Below are 20,443 nucleotides of genomic sequence, written 5' to 3' on the forward strand. Positions count from 1 at the left end.
GAGCTGAATCCCTTTGTAGACGTACTTTGTGCCATCATGACAAACACCTTCTCTCATCTTTACATCCTGCTGCTACTGTTGTTGTTGTCTTAAAAACATTCATGGGAAGAAATAGAATACCAGAATACCATAGAACCAGGGTTCACTGAGTTTACGTGCAGCCAGAGAAATGGGTTTCCTTCCAAGTTCCACTGGGGTTTAGGATGAGATCATGTCACTCTTTCATGCTCTCTATGCATCTTGACCACTTTAAAACTTGTCTATTCTAAGTCTGGAGCTGTACTTTATCACCTTTTATCACATTACACCAAATCTACAGGGTGCTCAAGCTTGTACTGTAGATCAGAAAAGACAAAACTGCTTTCCAGTGTTGATTTCGTCGACTAAAACTATGACGAAAAATGTTGGTCGATTACCTTTTTTCACTGACGAAAACTAAACAAAAACTAAATAAAAGCTAAGCTATGATGACTAAAACTAAGACTAAATATAATGACAATTTCGTCAACAAATAAAAACTAGACTAAAATGTTAGTGAGGGACTAGTGGAGAAGAGATCCAGTAGAACTAAAAGACAAGTCATTTTATGTTTGGTTGTGCTTGGGTGTTGCGCTCTGAAAATAGCAGAAAATAGATTGGATATTTTCAGCATGCAACCAAGTGTAAAATCAGCCATTACGACGCCATCAAGGCACCGCCAGAATACGTTTTAGTCGACTAAATCAACTGTAGATTTAGTCAACTATAATCTTACGATATTTAGTCGACTAAAACTAGAACATTTCAGATGACTAAAATATGACTGAAACTAAATGGAATTTTATTCAAAAGACTATTGACTAAAACTGAATCCAATTTTGCTGTCAAAATCAACACTGCTGCTTTCATTGTCTCGTGGTTTATTCTTAGTAAAGACAATAGTTTGTGGTCTAAGAGGACTGGGCCATAGTTTTATAACACACTACCCCAATATGTCCATAATGTTTTAGTATAGAGTTCTAATGGGTCCCAAGTCTCTCCCAACAATGAACAAAGTCGGCCTCAGCCAAGGAGCCATTGTAGGGCTGCACCTTAGAGAAAGCACCTCCTCCATTGATTTAATAAAATACTATTCATCAAGACACCATTGTTGGGGTTGTTTTCCTTTTTTTCTCTTTCTCCGCCTGGCCTTAACCCATTAAGACCAGGAACGCATCTCTGTCATTTTAGATTTCTTTGGCTATAGCCTATAAACATTATTTTATACTTTGGCTATTAAATAATAGCAGATATACAAGCTCATATAGCGCTGCACCGAGCGACACGCTATGAGCTTGTAGAAAAAAATATATTGTGAAAATCTGTGCAAATCTTTGAATATAATAATTTTTTTAAACAACATTTTTTACTAAAATCTTTGCTCCTGGGGGTCCCTGGAACAAAACCTTTTCATGTCAAGGACCCCCAAAATTATACGTATTTGGCTGCAGATCCCCCAACTCAAAATATGACACAGATGCGTTCCCGGTCTTAAGGGGTTAATGTATTTCCAGTGAGACGCGAGTAGGGAAGTGAAACAGGACATGTGACGTGGGTGACATTTGTGCTTGTGTGTATTATTGTATCATCATGGTGGACACTCTGCCTCTTCCGCAGAGTGGACTCCTTGTCCTCCTGAACTGAACTCATCCCCATCCAGCTGACCCTGGATCTGTGGAGCACTGGATCAGACCCTCAGGTCCGTCGTCTTAATGATAAAAGACAGGATGTAACTATAGTCCCGCGAGCCTGACTGTTGCCTCACACATTTTTTTTTCAAATGGTTCTGTCATACAGTCTGAACTCTGGAGCAAACAGAAGCTCTGAAAAATGATCGGAGGCTAAAAGCGGATGTGTTTCGTCTTTACAGTTGCGCAAAATTGTCCCAATATAAATCAAAACAATCGAAGCATATATAGCTTTGCTTCTCAGCAGAAATGGAAATTCTAAAATAAAATCTAAAGATATTTCAAAATATATTTTTGAGAACGGAAAAGACGAACAGGTGACAGCTTCCGTTCTTGAATTTCGGGATGTGTTGTTCCAGACACTATAAAGCAGGGGTTTTCAACCAGTGGTCCGGGGACCACCAGTGGTCCTTGAGGGGGTTCCAGGGGGTCCCAGCCAAATTAATAGTTAGCAACCAAATTGAACCTTATATGTCTGTAACTCTGAGAGTGTACAAATGGAACCAAATGGACCCTAACGGGTCCATTTGGTTCCATTTGTACACACTCAGAGTTAAATGAACACTGATGATGGTGATACAGTGTAGATTGGGACTTCAAGAAATCTAAATGGTTGAGTCCCTGGCATCTCTTTTCAAATTGGGGTCCCTGGGCTAATATTTGTCAATTTGGGGGTCCTTGATGCGAAAAAAGATTGAAAACCAACCACTGCTATAAAGCATTCGGAGACTGTGGAATAGTTGTCTAGTGGCTACACAAAACTAGGATGTAACAGGATGTTCTGTGTGGATTAACCATTTCCATCCACAGTCAAGGCCATTTTATTTATATAGTGCCAAATCATAGCATCTTGTCTCATCATGCCACTTTTCATATAGAGCAGGTCAACACCATACTCTTACAGAGACCCAACAATTACTGTACCCTTGTACATACATGGGCAACTGGCGGCCCGGGGGCCACATGTTCACTTAAAATGGCCCCCACCTTCACTTAAACTACTACTAGACTGAAGTAATTAAAGCGGGTCATGTTTGCATGTTTGTGAATTGTAACAGCTGAAAACAATAATATATCAGTAATCCCATATTAACCTGCGGGCCGCATTAACACATCCACCGCCAGAGGTTAATCTCATAATGTACTCACCAGTGCCAAGGTTTTATTGTTGTTTTTAGTTTTTTTCACGTCGCCATAGACCCCGTTAAAATCCTTAAGAATGCGCGATGCACTGTTTGTAAACATCGTGCACATGTCCCTGTGTCTACTAGTGCAGACCACGTGTCAAACGGGGCAGCCATGTTGTAGTTAGAACGGTTTATGTTAAACAGTGATCACCGAGGAGAAAAAACTACAAGGGAGAAAAAAGAGTTTTAGTGTGCGCTTTAGAATGGAGGCCGACGGGAACGGCAAAACTGGATCGCAAATAGTTCCGTTTCCGGTGGTGTTACACTGAAAATGGTCTGTGTAGAAAATTGAAAAAAAAAAAAAAAATCGAAAAAAAGGAAAAAGCACCCGGACCGTAGCACTACGGTCTCGGCGCTTAACAGTTGGATTTAATGGACCGTAGGACTACGTTCTTGGTGTTTAATGTGTTAACTCACTGACTGCCAGAGTTAAAACATCGTCTACCATCCCCTTTACTGAACCTTTGAAATATCATGGAATACTCTCCGTGAGTGACCTCCGTCCTCACGGAGAACGGCTCATTACACGCAAACGGGTGTCGTATTAGAGGGGGAAAAAAATGATCCCCCATTCCAGAGCTATGGCTGTTTGAATGTATCTCGCCTTCTGTGTTTTAATATGCATTTTTGGCGAGACATGCCATTTTCAACGGCCTACAACAAGCGAACGGAGGGGTGGCGATGACATTTCTTTTGTGCTGGCTCACAGCACAGCCCAGACTCAGCAACTCTAATGTGTAAATTTGCCTCTGGGTGTCTGCTGCACCGTCGACCTTCTCCTCTGACTCTCTATTACAACAAGCACTTGGCAACGGCTGAAAGGAAAAGCTCTGCTTCGACGGGAAGACACCCTGCTTTAACAGCACCCCAGGCTCTAAGGTGGGCGGCCGGCCATCTGCCTTGACCAGTTGGGTTGAGAGAGAGAGACACACAGAGAGACACAGAGAGAAACAGAGACAGAGACACACAGAGAGAGAGAGAGAGAGAGAGAGAGAGAGAGAGAGAGAGAGAGAGAGAGAGAGAGAGAGAGAGAGAGAGAGAGAGAGAGAGAGAGAGAGAGAGAGAGAGAGAGAGAGAGAAGCTAGCTACATTTATGTGAGTTTACAAAGTACATTTCAATGAAATAAAGAAAATCGAATCACGTGGATCTGAGGATCCACGTGGGAGCAGCGTGGCTCCAGGGTGGATGTTGGACTTCATGAGGCCAGCCTGTGACGTCACGTCAGTCATCTATATGACTGACACACCTATGAAGCATGACTCCATCATTTAGGCCAGGTTTTGGGCCGCTCAGACTCAGTGCCCCCGTTGACTTCCATTATAAAACGTAAGTAAAATATTTCAAAATGTATAAAACATGTGAAAAGAACGTATGCAGAGGATATTTGACGCTGCGAGATTATCTACCGACAAACATACCGTTCAGACACACTAGTAGGAGGCTAGACTTCTGCTTTCAAAAAGACAAAATAACATAATATAATATTTTATTTATTTTTGCTGAAATGTTGCTCTTGCTGCCTCTCCACCCTACTGGCCTCATGCTGTTCACAGGGTGCAGTGAGCACAGCAGAGGCACCTCAGACCCAAAAGCTATTTCCATCCCCTCTAAAAAACCTTTAGTAGGGGCAAGGGTGTAATGTAACTAAGTACATTTACTCAAGTAGGAATTTTTACTTTACTGGAGTATTTCCAATCTCAGTACTTTTACTTCTACTCCACTACATCTCAGAGACAAATATTGCACTTTTACTCCACTACAATTATTTGACAACTTTAGTTACTACTAGTTACTTTGCAATTATAAAATATTATATCATAAAACATACATTAACCACTTTAGCCCTATTTTATACCTAGGCTATTTGAAAATAGCAGATCTACAAGCTCACAACGTGTCGCGGCGCGTACTTTTAGTACTTTTAAGTACATTTTTATACCGATACTTTTGTACTTTTACTCAAGTCAATTGTTTATTCCGGACTTTTACTTGTAACAGAGTACTTCTATATTGCAGTATTGATACTTTTACTTAAGTAAAACATCCGAGTAGTGTTCCCACCACTGCGTAGGCGTACATTGTTACATTTGTATCACTGTGGAAATCTCAGAGAAAACGTATCGTTAACGATGCGTTTTCTCTGAGATTTCCACAGATTTACACGTAGAGAGACGTATCGGATATCGACGTTTGGTCCAAAAGTATTGTGACGTCATCTCTAGGTCACATGACCTCGCAAATGTACAGCTCAACGATCCTATGTCGTGACTAACCGTGTGTGTGTGTGTGTGTGTGTGTGTGTGTGTGTGTGTGTGTGTGTGTGTGTGTGTGTGTGTGTGTGTGTGTGTGCAGAAGGGAGTTTTTCCACGGTGTGGTTGATTAGTATCAGATCCCATGCAGCTCCTGGAATGCTTATGTTGGCAGCGCGGCGCAGCCGGCGGTCCAGAGAGCGAAATCCTCTGAAAACATCATTCCCCCTCTCTGCTCTGTCCCTTACAGACTAACAGCACAGCCTTTTCCCTATTTTAGCCCATTAGGACCTGAGGCCCATTCTACAAAACCTCTTCTAAATCCTGAAATCCTAAAAACTGTTTTTTTGAAAAAAAACTTGTGTTACTACAGTATGTCAGTGGTTCTCAAACCTTTTCGTGTCAAGGACCCCCCAAAATGTATATGTATTTGGCCACGGACCCCCCATCTCAAAATATTTTGTTCCAGGGACCCCCCAGAAGCAAAGATTTGAGTTAAAAATGTTCGTTAAAAAAAAAAATATATATATATTCAAAGATTTTGCACACATTTTAAAGATTTCTCAAAAATAGCAGATCTACAAGCTCATAGCGCGGCACTCGGTGCCGCGCTATGAGCTTGTAGATCTGCTATTTTTGAATAGCCCAAAGTGTAAAATAATGCTTTTTTAGCTCAAATCTAGAAATGACACAGATGCTTCTCCAGGTCTTACTGGGTTAGTCATGAGAGAGAGAGAGAGAGAGAGAGAGAGAGGAGAGAGGAGCCAGGTAACCACAGACAGACAAAGAGGAGGAACAGGGAGCAGCAGAGGGACGATGGACGGATGAAGAGAAGAAAAGGAGGAGGCCAAGAGAAAACAACGGAGAGGGGGGGACGAAAACCAGAGGAAGTACTCAGATATTTGACTTATGTAAAAGTAGCAATACCACAATATAAAAATACTCTGTTACAAGTGAAAGGCTTGTGTTCAAAAAATGTTACTTGAGTAGAAGTACAAAGGTATTGGCATCAAAATATACTTAAAAGTACCAAAAGTAAAATTACTAATGTTTGAAAATAGCAGATCTACATGCTCGTGACGCGTTGTGAGCTTGTAGATCGGCTATTGTCAAATAGCCTATGTATAAAATAGGGCTGAAGTGGTTAATGTATGTTTTATAAATATAATAATGTATATCTGCAAAGTAACTCGTAACCTAAGTTTTCAAATAATTGTAGTGGAGTAAAAGTACAATATTTGCCTCTGAGATGTAGTGGAGTTAGTACAAGTAAAAGTACTGCAAACTGGAAATACTCCAGTAAAGTAAAAAAATACCTTAAGTACAGTACTTGAGTAGATGTACTTAAGTTACTTTTCCTCCACTGACGAGAAGGAAGTGAATAAAAAGTCATGTTGGATTAGAAACATGAGCTCTGGGTCGATACGATGATGACTCCACCTAAACCATGATGACCTCATTTATGATGGGAGGAGGAGGAGGAGGAGGGAGAGCAGGAAGAGAACATTTATGATGGGGGGAGGAGGAGGAGGAGGGAGAGAGAGCAGGAGGAGAACATTTATGATGGGAGGAGGAGGAGGAGGAGGGAGGGAGAGCAGGAAGAGAACATTTATGATGGGGGGAGGAGGAGGAGGAGGGAGAGAGCGCAGGAGGAGAACATTTATGATGGGAGGAGGAGGAGGAGGGAGAGAGCGCAGGAGGAGAACATTTATGATGGGAGGAGGAGGAGGAGGGAGAGAGCGCAGGAGGAGAACATTTATGATGGGAGGAGGAGGAGGAGGAGGGAGAGAGCGCAGGAGGAGAACATTTATGATGGGAGGAGGAGGAGGAGGAGGGAGAGAGCGCAGGAGGAGAACATTTATGATGGGAGGAGGAGGAGGAGGGAGAGAGCGCAGGAGGAGAACATTTATGATGGGAGGAGGAGGAGGAGGGAGAGAGAGCAGGAGGAGAACATTTATGATGGGAGGAGGAGGAGGAGGGAGAGAGAGCAGGAGGAGAACATTTATGATGGGAGGAGGAGGAGGAGGGAGAGAGAGCAGGAGGAGAACATTTATGATGGGAGGAGGAGGAGGAGGGAGAGAGAGCAGGAGGAGAACATTTATGATGGGAGGAGGAGGAGGAGGGAGAGAGAGCAGGAGGAGAACATTTATGATGGGAGGAGGAGGAGGAGGGAGAGAGAGGGAGAGCAGGAGGAGAACATTTATGATGGGAGGAGGAGGAGGAGGAGGAGGAGGAGGGAGAGAGCAGGAGGAGAACATTTATGATGGGAGGAGGAGGAGGAGGGAGAGAGCAGGAGGAGAACATTTATGATGGGAGGAGGAGGAGGAGGGAGAGAGAGGGAGAGCAGGAGGAGAACATTTATGATGGGAGGAGGAGGAGGAGGGAGAGAGCGCAGGAGGAGAACATTTATGATGGGAGGAGGAGGAGGAGGGAGAGAGCGCAGGAGGAGAACATTTATGATGGGAGGAGGAGGAGGGAGAGAGCGCAGGAGGAGAACATTTATGATGGGGGGAGCAGGAGGAGGAGGGAGAGAGAGGGAGAGCAGGAAGAGAACATTTATGATGGGAGGAGGAGGGAGGGAGGGAGAGAGAGAGCAGGAGGAGAACATTTATGATGGGAGGAGGAGGGAGGGAGGGAGAGAGCGCAGGAGGAGAACATTTATGATGGGAGGAGCAGGAGGAGGAGGGAGAGAGAGGGAGAGCAGGAAGAGAACATTTATGATGGGAGGAGGAGGGAGGGAGGGAGAGAGAGAGCAGGAGGAGAACATTTATGATGGGAGGAGGAGGGAGGGAGGGAGAGAGAGAGCAGGAGGAGAACATTTATGATGGGAGGAGGAGGGAGGGAGGGAGAGAGAGAGCAGGAGGAGAACATTTATGATGGGAGGAGGAGGGAGGGAGGGAGAGAGAGAGCAGGAGGAGAACATTTATGATGGGAGGAGGAGGGAGGGAGGGAGAGAGAGAGCAGGAGGAGAACAGGGCGAGGTGCGCAGGATGAGGAGACGGCTGAGGGAGAGAGAGGCGAAGAGGAGGAAAACAGAGGGAGGACAGAGATGGCAAGAGGACAAGTGGGAGGAGGAGGGAAGTGTGGAAAAAGAGAGGGAGAGATGGAGAGAGAAAGAGAGGGGGGGAGAGAGAGAGAGAGAGAGAGAGGGAGAGAAGGGATAAACAGCTGAGGTCTCTCCTCTCCTCTCAGCATCCCAACATGACCATATGTTCACCTCCTCGCAGGAGAGAGAGAGAGATGCTTGTACACTCTGTTGTATGCCGTCGATGCGTCCTGAAAATAAGCGACGCGTTGTGAGCTTGTAGATCTGCTGTTTTCAGGACGCGACGACGGCATACGATAAAGCATCCATGGGCAACTGGTGGCCCGTGGGCCACATGCGGCCCCCACCTTCACTTAATGCGGCCCGCAGGTTAATATCAGAATTCCTGATTATTATATTATTGATTTCAGCTGTTACAGATTCCGAACATGCAAACATGACCTGCTTAATTACTTCAGTCTGTATTAGTAGCTTAAAGGGATTGTAGGCAACATTAAGCCTAAAATTTAAGAATATTTATATATATTTTTTTTTGCATTTTTCCCCCTCTATCAGCCACTATACAGTATAATGATGCTGGGGTGTTTTCCTGCATTGAAACACAGTCCTCTTTCTGAAATACGTATTTCCCCTATTATTTATGTTTGTGTCTGGGACGTAAATGCATTTGTGGATGTGCGGTGTTTGACAATAGTTTTTTTCTTTTTTTTATCTCTGAACTTGCCTACAATCCCTTTAATGACTGGTATTAAAATATTATTTTATGTCCAATGTATTTGTATTTAAGTTCATAAGGTTAACATAAGTATAACTAAATGCATTCGAAATTAAATACAATTTTAACTTTTCAGGATTCCAATAAAAAGTAAAGGAAAAACTATTTCTGAATTCCAATTGAAAAATATCAGATCTACAAGCTCAAAACGCGTCGCACTGCGACACGTTTTGAGCTTGTATATTGGCTATTTTTGCTACTTTTGTGTGACATAGAATGGCAAAGTACGGCATTAATTTACGAGAAAAGTTAAAATACGGAGATAAGGTGTCTGCCTAACAATGCAATGTGGCCCTCTGGAGTGAGTGTGGAAATATAGTGGCCCTCTCCATCATCAAAGTTGCATCACCCCTGTTCATACTCTGTGATTATCATGTTACTAAAAATTCCAATAAACAAAGTATTAAAAAAAAAGTTGCCCATCCCTGCGATAAAGTATTTAACCCTTTAAGACCTGAGGCCGCTTCTAAAAATGTTCTAAATCCTAAACGTTTTTTGGAAAAAAATATAAAACATTTATTTTCACGATTTTTCAAAAATAGCAGATCTACAAGCTCATAGCGCGGCACTCGGTGCCGCGCTATGAGCTTGTATATCTGCTATTTTTGAATAGCCAAAGAAATCTAAAATGACACAGATGCGTTCCAGGTCTCAATGGGATAAATAAGGCTACAGAGAAAGACACACAAAGCCAGCCAGTGGATGTTGTTGTTGCTGTCGTCTATCTGGGGCAAAGCGAGCGAGGGAGGAGGCTCTGTTCTGCGGTTCAAAACCCCAACGACTTATTGGGAATGAGCGCAGACACATGATGTAAATATAGAGCTACTGGGCAAAATATTAATTTCTGCCATGATTCACTTATCCAGAAATATCCACTCCACTGACAGAGGAGGAAATGTTGGGCATTTAGTTTACTACCGTGTCAGAGGGGGAAATTATTCACCCCAATCATCTCCAGTCTGACCTCTCTGTTGCTTCTCCTTAACCTTTTGTACACCAGTCTGATTACAGTAAATGAAGATAATAAAAAAACGTCACAAAAAATGTCACAATACAGAGAGGTATCGAATATACATAATTATTTACAGTATGTTTGGTCCATAACTACTGATGGCATTTAACCCATTAAGACCTGGAACTGTGTCATTTTTTGATTTGAGCTAAAAAGCATTATTTTACACTTTGGGCTATTCAAAAATCGTGAAAATGTGTGCAAATCTTTGAATATATATATTTTTAAAGCGAACATTTTTAACTCAAATCTTTGCTTCTGGGGGGTCCCTGGAACAAAATATTTTGATGGGGGTCCGCGGCCAAATACATATCATTTTGGGGGTCCTTGACATGAAAAAGATTGAGCACCACTGATATAGAAACATAGGTTTTTCAGAAAACTGTTGGGATTTAGGAGACACGTAGAATCGGCTTCAGGTCTCCGGCACTGTCTGACACAGTCTACACATACACAGTATCAGAGTCCCGTGCATGCAAGCACGCACACGCACACACACACACACACACACACACACACACCCCTACAGTCAGCGGCTCAGTTGGAGTGTGTGTGTCACTATGATTCAGCGCCAGTGTGTGACCTTGCCGACCTTGGTGCGAGTCTCTGTTGTGTGTGTCTGTGTGTGCGTGTGTGCGTGTGTGCGTGTGTGTGTGTGTGTGTGTGTGTGTGTGTTCAGTTCTGGGCCAGGGGAGCAGCAACCCCAACGCACAATCCTGAGTGTCAATTTAACAGAGTGTAAAAAATAGCCTCTCAGAGGGTGAAATGGCCTCTCGTCATTGTGCACTGTGCACACGCAGCACAGAAAAAAAAACAACTGTGCATTGTAACCTGGTGCTGCGCTGAGCTTCACTTAAAGAAACCCAAGTGGAGTTTTTTTTTTATCACCCATAATGAATGAATAGGGCTTTGAGAGGAACTTAACCCATTGAGGCCTGAAGGTTCCGATTCTGCAAAATGTCTTCTAAATCCTAAACGGTTTTCTGAAAAACTTGTGTTTCTATATCAGTGGTTTTCAAACTTTTTCATGTCAAGGACCCCCAAAATGATATGTATTTGGCCGCGGACCACCATCTCAAAATTTTGGGGGTCCTTGACATGAAAAGGTTTTGTTCCAGGGACCCCCCAGAAGCAAAGATTTGAGTTAATGTTCGCTTTAAAAGAATATATATATTTATATATATATATATTCAAAGATTTGCACACATTTTCACGATTTTTCAAAAACAGCAGATCTACAAGCTCGTAGCGCGGCACTCGGTGCCGCGCTACGAGCTTGTAGATCTGCTGTTTTTGAATAGCCAAAGTGTAAAATAATGCTTTTTTAGCTCAAATGAAAAAGTGACACAGATGCGTTGCAGGTCTTAAAGGGTTAAGGAGCTGCGTGTGTTGCATGAGGGGCTTAGCAGCACTTTAATGTGCATACCGTGTACCGGCTACCCCCTGGCTTCTGGAGGGGCTTAAAAAGGAGCTCATGAGTTTAAAAGGAGGAACGCTGAATTCAAGACAACAAAAAAAAAACTATGTCGTGAGAGAGAGAGACCACGAAAAGCAAACAGAAGCCTCACTGAAAGGCCTTGAAAGGGAGATTGCTGCCTTAATTGCTTAATTATGTTTGCCCAGCAATTCAGAAAACGCATATCTTTTCATAATGTGTGAACAAAGACAGGCATTCACATGTTGGTGATCTGTTATTTAAACCCCTCACAGCCTCCAATAGCAAAGTCCAACATTTACTAAGGCATGTCATAACAATGGTATTTATGAAGCACGTTTCATACGGAGGTAGACAAAATGTGATTCACTAAACCGGGGGTCTTCAACAGGGGGTCCGGGACCCCTAGGGGGTCCTAAAAGCTACAATAGGGGGTCCGCCAAATCTTTGTGTGATAGGATTTAGTTTTTTTTTACATCTACAAGCTCTATTTTTGGCAAAGAGGCTATAGGGGTAGAGGGAAAAAATAGCAGACTAAGTAAAAAAAAAAACTTTAATCTGAAACACAATTTTATACAATGTAGAGTAGGGGGTCCCTGCTTCATCTCTCTCTCTCAGCTAGGGGGTCCTTGGCCTGAAAACGTTGAAGACCCCTGCTAGTGTGTATAGTTTCAATGTAGGCTGAAGATAGGTTCTTGGTTTACGTATGTATTAGTTATTATTAGATAATTGGTTTACTTATGTATCACTTTATTATTAGATGACTATGTCTATTGTATGCATTGATGTATTATGTGTATTATGATGTATTATCTTGTGTCCTTGCTTACTGTGAATCGCTCTGGATTAACCCATTTAGATCTGAAGCTGATTCTACATGTCTCCTAAATCTCAACAGTTTTCTGAAAAACGTTTTGTTTCTATATCAGTGGTGCTCAATCTTTTTCATGTCAAGGACCCCCAAAATGATATGTATTTGGCCGCGGACCCCCATCAAAATATGTTGTTTCAGGGACCCCCCCAGAAGCAAAGATTTGAGTTAAAAATGTTCGCTTTAAAAATATATACATATTTAAATTTTTGCACACATTTTCACGATTTTTCAAAAATAGCAGATCTATAAGCTCGTAGCGCGGCACTCGGTGCCGCACTATGAGCTTGTATATCTGCTATTTTTGAATAGCCCAAAGTGTAAAATAATGCTTTTTAGCTCAAATCTAAAAATGACAAATCAAATCTAAAAGTTCCAGGTCTTAATGGGTTAAGAGCGTCTGCTAAATGCCTAAACTGTAAACTGTAAACCCAAAGGCCTGAGAAATGGCTTAAATGCAGGTTCCACACAGAGATTCCTGTTTAATATCAACGCAGTGATATTAGTCTGGCCATGCCGGGCTACACAGGAGCAGCAGTCAGCAGGCCGGCAACTGCAGTCGGTCAAGTTCAAGCCCATGGGCTATTCGGCACAGGGTTGAGTTTCCATGTATGAGAAGCGGGGGGGGGGGGGGGTGGAACCAGTTCAGCAGCTGCATGTTCACAACATCTGGTTGTTGTTGTCGTCATTAGTATTCATGCCATAGTAAACACACAGATATGAAAACTATAACATATAGGTGCATGTAGGGCTTATATCCAACTACATTACTTCACTATACCGTCCGTGATGGTGTTTGCTAGATAAAGTAGGCCTAGATTTTGTGTAGATGAGCTACTAATCACAGCCACACCCATCCTATAGCCTATGTTTAAATCAAATGCACTCACTGCACTGTAGGTCTCAGCATGAGTGTTAGCCCATAACGTTATATATACTGTAACCTTTCATAAGCATGACAAAATACCCTCAAAGTTCACCACAGAACCACCAACAGACACACTCGTAGACACTCCCAATTCATACTGTGTTGTGCACTGGTGCTGCACGCCGAATATGTGCCAATCTACAAGCTAAAAAAATAACAGATCTACAAGCTCACATCACAGTGCAACACATAGGCCTGTCAAAATTATCATAATCGCAATTATTTGAGATAATCACAATTGTTTTTGCATAATCGTCATAATCGTTTCCATGTTGAAACATTCTCACATTTTCAAATATTAAAAAAAACGAAATAGCAGATCTACAAGCTAACAACACCTGCTATTTCAGCTTGTTTTGACATGTCTAAAAATGATTAAATATGTCAATAGGTTTTGTATGTTTCAGTTATTTGTCATATCTGCCCTGTGCAACTTTTCATTACGAAGCCTAAAGGCTTCATATGTTCCAATAATGTTCAATCCCAAACACACAATGAAATCCTTAAATCGCAATCATTTGAGTGACAATTAATCGACAACTTAACTCACTGAGTGCCAGAATTTCTTTTTTTTTTTTAAACGTTTGGCAATTCTGGCACTCAATTTTACTACCTATGAGTATGTAAAAGAACAGAAACGAATAAACAAAAATTATTTCTATATTATGTTGTCCCAGTGCCAGAGCTTTTTTCGCAGAAAACAAAAAGTGCTTAGGAAGGGAGATACAGCCTTTTTCAGTTCTAAGTTAAACAAGGAGTGGATGGAGCTGAAAATGTTCAGATGATGATATCTTGGGTTCTGAACATGTTTTTCAAAAAAAAAAAAATTTTTTTTTGTTTACTATTTTTTCAAAAACACGTCAAACACGTCATTGGCACGTTGCGCCATAGCGGTAAAAACACACGTTAATGGCACTCAATGAGTTAAATGTGTAACGGTGACACAGCCCTATCAACACAGATCTGCTACATTGGGCATGCAACAGCAGTGCATAAATAAAGACATAACTCAGGCTTCATGATGAGCTGCATAAAGCTGTGTCATACATCCTCCACCTGCTGTGTGATATGAGCTGGACCAGGTCCTCAGCCTGGGTCACCTCCTCCCACAGTGGTCCACCAGCCAGGTGGCTTCACTGGCTTTTATCTATTATCATATAACACACATCCTCTTCTTGTGTTCATCTATGTAAATCATGCCATCTGTTTTTTTTAATGCCAACAGGAGTTGGTTGGATGTATTATATGAGCTACAGTCAAATTGTGTTTTTCAGTCGTTTTTTTAGTCCAACAGATCTTTATACTGTAGTGACTACAGTACATAGTACATTTACCCAGTTCTGATTTGATTCTACAGTACGTACAGTTAGCAGACCAGTGCCTGGTGATCTGAGATTTCTGACTGGTGCCACAGTGACTAAGAAGCTTCCAGATCAACTAGGGATGCAAATTATCGATAAATTCATTAATTGATAATTGATAACCTTATCGACCGATTAACCGTTTTTTTTAAATCTGAGAATCAAATTTCAAATAAAAAAAAAAAAATCCCCAAAAAAAGTGCTTAGGAGCCGAGATACAGCCTTTTTCAGTAAGTTAAACAAGAAGTGAATGGAGCAGAAAATCTTCAAATCATCATATCTTGGGTTCTAAAATGTTTTTAATTTTTTCTAATAATTGTCAATTGTTTGATTTAATCGGATAATTTCTTAACGGTAGTTAATCGAAAATCGATTCATTGTTAACATCCCTAAGATCAACACATATGCCAGACTTTAAAAAATGGTAAATGGTGCATTTATATAGCGCTTTTATCCAAAGCGCTTTACATAGATTGTGCATTACTTTCACCCATTCACACACACATTCATACACCGATGGCGGAGGAAACCATGCAAGGCACCAACCTGCTCATCGGATCAATTAGGGGTTCAGTGTCTTGCTCAAGGACACTTCTTCGACACTAACTCTGGGGGAGCCCGGGATCAAACTGGGAACCTTGCGGTTGCCATCCGGCTGCTCTGCCGGCCGCTCTACCCCTGAGCCACTGCCGCCCCAGCCTTGACACCTGGGCAACAGTAGCTAAATATGGAAAACGAAACGAGACCCGGCGTTCTACAAAAACACTGACGTTGCTGATGACATTTTAAGTAAACCAGCTGATTTCAGCAACATCCAGCAGATTGAGTTTGGTAGACAAGGTCACAAATATGGGAACAACATTGTCAAGGATGCACTGGTATTAAATTACTGGCCGAGACCAATAACCAATAATGCAAAATGTGCCCCTATCTATCTGCAGATATGTCAATAATTAGATACTATAGTATCAATACATCGGTGCTAAGCCTTCGCCTCTACAAAGACAACACAGAATCCTTGACATGAGGGCTTTGGGATTAGGGCTGTGAATCGTCTGCTATCTCACGATTCGATTCCGATTCTTGGGGTCACGATTCCGATTTTTATCGATTTTTTCAAAACAAACGATTCTCGATTCAAAATCGTTTATTTTTTTTCGATTCAAAAGCGTTTTATTCCGATTCAAACGACTCTCGATTCAAAATGACTCTCGATTCAAAATGACTCTCGATTCAAAACATAGGATTTCAGGATCTACTCCAATCTGCTGGCATGAGAACAGAGTACATTTATGTAGCTTTTATAATTGTGAAGGTTTTATCAACTGATAATAATGTAAACGCACAAAGGTAAATCTAAGATCCTCCCAAAAAAACATTTATATATTTTTTTAAATGAGAATCGATTCTGAATCGTCCAACAGTAGAATCGCGATTCGTATTCAAATCGATTTTTTCCAACACCCCTATTTGGGATGTCCGCTGGCTCCTCAGAGATAATACACTCCGGTGGGCCTTTCTAATGAGTTGACAGCTAGCCTAAATGCTTATTTCTCTCTGCGCCGTACAATCTGTACAAGCTACTGTTCACAGACGCTGATGGAGACGCCTCGTCCTCCTCTGGGAGACGTGAGACAGAGCGGACGCCAGGGGAGAGAGAGGAGGCTGGGACTTCACTCAGGCCATTCACTCTCACAGTCAGTGGTGGAAAAAGTACTCAAATGTTCTACTTAAGTAAAAGTATCAATACTGCAATGTAGAAGTTCTCTGTTACAAGACAAAGTCCGATGCGACGCGTTGTGAGCTTGTAGATCTGCTATTTTCAAACATTTCAGTACTTACATTTCAGTACGAAGTACCAAAAGTACTGAAATGTTTGAAAATAGCAGATCTACAAGCTCACAACGCGTCGCAATGCGACGCGTTGTGAGCTTGTAGATCTGCTATTTTCAAATAGCCTAGGTATAAAATAGAGCTTAAGTGGTTAATGTGTGTTTTATAATGTACTAATTTATATCAGCAAAGTAACTACCGTAGTAACTAAAGTTGTCAAATAATTGTAGTGGAGTAAAAAGTACAATATTTGCCTATGATGAGATGTAGTGGAGTAGAAGTAAAAGTATATAGACAATTGGAAATACTCCAGTAAAGTAAAAGTACCTCAAAACTGTACTTAAGTACATCACATGTAGTAAATGTACTTAGTTACTTTACAGTAGATTCCATCCTGAAGCAGTCACAGACTAGTGCCCAGTCATCTGGCCCTGCCTGTTCCTGACAGAGCAGTAAAAAGCAGCCTGCAATATTAATGTCTGGTGTGTGTGTGTGTGTGTGTGTGTGTGTGTGTGTGTGTGTGTGTGTGTGTGTGTGTGTGTGTGTGTGTGTGTGTGTGTGTGTGTGTGTGTGTGTGTGTGTGTGTGTGTGTGTACGTGTTGCACAGAGAGTGCAGCGTGAAGGTGAGAGGACTGCAGTGAGAGTGAACGCTGGAAGAAAGACAGGAATAAAAAGAGAGGAGTGGAGTAGTAGAAGAGGATGACAGAGACTCCCCAGACAGAGAGAGAGATCAGAGGCAGGACGAGGAGCTCAGAACAGAAAGGAAGAGGAAAAGGAGAAGAAGGCACTCGATCGATATTTCCTCCACAAACGAAAAAGCAGAACTGTGTGATGTGATACTACAGTCCCCCAGTCCTCCAGACACTAGGCATTTTGTGAGTCACTATTCGAGAGCGTTCCACTCCCTCCTCTGGAGTCTGGCCGTGCCCAATCTGTCGCCCTGTACAGCCCTCCACTCTTTCTGAATCTCTAATTCTGCATCCCACCCCCCACCCCCCCCCCCCATTCCTCTGTTCTCTCTCCCCTCCTAGATGCTGACTCAGCATATTCCTCAGACTCCCTCCTCCTCCCTTCCTGCTCGGCTAGAAGACAAACGTTATCATCACAGACACAAGTCTAGGGAGAAGGGTTATAGTGGCCCCAGAGCTGTACTAACTAAGCCCCCCGATATGTCTACTGTCTATCTGTCTGTCTGACTGACTGACTCAGAGTCCACTGTCTGGCTGCAGTCTAAATGTGTCCTGAGCTGTCCGTCCGTCCGTCTGGCCGTCCGCCCGTCCGGCGGTTTTCGTTGTGCATTAAAAGTAGCAATACCACAACATAAAAATACTCTGTTACAAGTAAAAGGTCTGTGTTCTTACTTAAAAGTACAAAAGTATTGGCAACAAAATATACCTAAAGTACCAAAAGTAAAAGTACTAAAAATAGCAGATCAACAAGCTCATGTGACGCGTTGTGAGCTTGTTGATCATCTATTTTTCAAATAGCCTGTGTATACAATAGGGCTAAAGTGGTTAATGTATGTATGTATAATGTCATAATTTATATCTGAAAAGAAACTAGTAGATAAAGTTGTCAAATAATTGTAGGGGAGTAAAAGTACAATATTTGCCATGTAGTGGAGTAGAAGTAAAAGTACTGAAAACTGGAAATACTCAAGTAAAGCGAAAAAACATCAAAATTGTACTTGAGTACAGTACTTGAGTAAATGTACTGTACTTAGTTACATACACCACTGGAATTAACCATGTCAATGAATGGACCAACAACACACAACCCAGAGAGAGATTCACTTATAGCAGTGAATGGTTGTTAGTTTACTAGAGCATTAGTTCTCAAAGTGGGGTCCGGGGACCCCCAGGGGTACTTGAGGGGATACCAGGGGGTCCCCAGCTAAATGATTTATAGGAACCAAATGGACCCTTATGGGTCTGTAACTCTGAGAGTGTACAAATGGAACCAAATGGACCCTAACGGGTCCATTTGGTTCCATTTGTACACTCTCTGAGTTAAATTAACATAGATTTTACAATATAAATTGGGGTCCCAGAGATAGAGATGCCATTTAAATGGGGGTCTGTAGCCCTAATGCATGTCAAACTGGGGGTCCTTGAAATTAAAATGGTTGAGAATCACTGCTAGAGCCGTAAAAATCATCTCTTATTATGGGGGTCCCTAGCATATCTTTTCAAATGGGGGTCCGTGGGCTATTAAGTGTCAATTTGGGGGTCCTTGACATGAAAAGGTTTGAGAACCAATGTACTAGAGGTTCCACAGCTTATGGTCATGTTGTGTGTGAACACTGAGCACACACAGACAGAACTTCAAACTTCTTTTCTCAACCACCACTTGAGACCGGTGCTGTCAATCCAAACGCTCCGTCTGTCATCATCACACAGACAGACCCAAGACAGCCACGCCTTCATTATTCTCATGTCTCTTTGAGGATGTTTTCATGGTCTCTCTCTGAGTTTACCACATTAACACCAGTAATGTCAAGTCACGTTTAAAAATAATTCCTGCAGTTCAATTGCAGCATGACTTAGAAGGAGAGGAAAAAAAACTAAAACAAAACAAACAGTACAAATTCAGAATGTTTAGTCTGAGAGTCCAGATCAGCAAGAATGATCTTGGCAAGAAAAAAAAGGTCACATTCCACTCTTATGATGACATGAAACACAGCAGCGAGCGGCACAGAGCAAAAAGGAAGAAAGAAAGTATGAGGAGAAAACAAGAGAGATGAAGACAGAGATGGATTGACAGAGAGATGGAGAGAGAGAGAGAGAGAGTCCAGACCTCCTCCCAAACAATGAGCTTGTCTCTCTCTCTTAGCCCCTCCCCCACAGCCCTGAAACAGTCTGGAGCTCTCCCTCTGTGACAATGGCTGGCTTCTCTCTCAAAACACACGCACACACACACACATGCTCACAACCACGACTGTCTGATCCAAAATAACAACAAAACCCTCCTCTTCCTAAACGAGTGGTTTTCAACCCTTTTCACATCAAGGTCCATTATTTATTCAGCATTTGAGCCACGGATGAACCACCGTTTCATGAGATTTAGACTCTCAGACCCCAATATGTAGAATATTTTGTTATCGTTTGGTACGATTTTGTCCACAATTACATCCATTGCTTTATTGATGTTGGTACCAATAGGAGGGATAACAGGCAAACGTTGATCAAAATAACGATTCTTTAATTAAGTAATGCAGATGTTTAACAATAATATAACTCTTGAGAGCGTAAAATGAAACCAAATGGACCCGTAAGGGTCCATTTGGTTTCATTTTACGCTCTCAAGAGTTAAAGATCCATAAGGGTCCATTTGGTTTAATTGTACACTATCAAGAGTTAAAGATCTATAAAGGGTCCATTTGGTTGCCAACTCTATATTCATTTGGTTACCCACTCTCCATTCAGCTGGGGACCACCTGGAACCCCCTCAAGGACCACTGGTGGTCGCCGGACCACTGGTTGAGAACCGCTGTCCTAAACAATCCACAGGAACGCCATCATGCACTCAATGTACTAACTATAGGGCTAAACTTCATAGAACTGCTCTTCTTTAGATCGTAATACAGGATTAGATCATGATGTTCTTTTTTTTTTTTTTAAAGGAGAAACGTACTGGATCTTTGTGTCATTAAATGTTTCGATGAATTGAATACAAAGCAAGGACCCCAATGGAAACAAGCCATAGTGCTTTCTTGGGGTTTAAAGTCCTCTTAGCAGACCTGGTATTGAACTGTACTTTCCTGTGCTTTTTTTTTTTGGTTGCAAAATGCTGATAAAGCATTCAATCAATCAACCAGAATTCCTCAGGCTGAAGCTAAACTTTAGCTTTAGAGTGTAGATAGGACCGTTTAGAGTGTAGATAGGACCGTTTTAAAACAGATTAGCAGTGTTTCCAGAGAAGACTGCTCTTCATCGTCATGCTGATGATGATGATGGCAGATGGTTTTTGGTCTCAAATCAGTGGTTCTCAACCTTTTCAGGCCGCAACCCCCCAAAAGAATCATATTTGAACTGGGGAC

General features: G+C 42.0%; 1 protein-coding gene across 7 annotated transcripts in view; it reads right to left on the bottom strand.

Annotated features, from left to right (window-relative positions):
- clasp2 (cytoplasmic linker associated protein 2) overlaps nt 1-20,443 on the bottom strand; it is a 151,808-nt gene that overhangs the window by 129,271 nt on the left and 2,094 nt on the right. The gene's annotated exons all lie outside the window — the stretch shown is intronic.

Source organism: Gymnoscopelus microlampas (genome assembly GCF_963454915.1).
Source record: "Gymnoscopelus microlampas genome assembly, chromosome: 15".
Classification (NCBI taxonomy): Eukaryota; Metazoa; Chordata; class Actinopteri; order Myctophiformes; family Myctophidae; genus Gymnoscopelus; species Gymnoscopelus microlampas.